The following is a 385-nucleotide window of genomic DNA, read 5'->3' on the forward strand; positions in this document are numbered from 1 at the left end:
ATATATTTTAGTTGAATAACGTGAATAGAAAAAAAAAAGAATAATATTATTTGTAATATTTTATCATAACATAATAGAATATTTTTAATTAGTTTTTAGTTTAAAATATAAGATCAATTATAAATTTTTAAATATAGAAATTCATCTTTAAATTTGATGAAATTAAATAGACTTTTAAAGTTATTAATTTTTTATATTTCACTAACTTTATTTATTAACTTTTCAGGTTAGATTTTTAAGTTTTGATTATTAATTTTTATATTTCACTAAACTCACTTCTATTTTAGAATTTTTTTTAAAGTCGTGTAACTTTAATCGTGGGTTGTTCGTGCTGATATATACTTGGGTTGTTCGTTCAAAATACTCAGGTTGATTTTCTATCTCT

Source organism: Arachis ipaensis, chromosome B08 (assembly GCF_000816755.2).
Source record: "Arachis ipaensis cultivar K30076 chromosome B08, Araip1.1, whole genome shotgun sequence".
Lineage (NCBI taxonomy): Eukaryota > Viridiplantae > Streptophyta > Magnoliopsida > Fabales > Fabaceae > Arachis > Arachis ipaensis.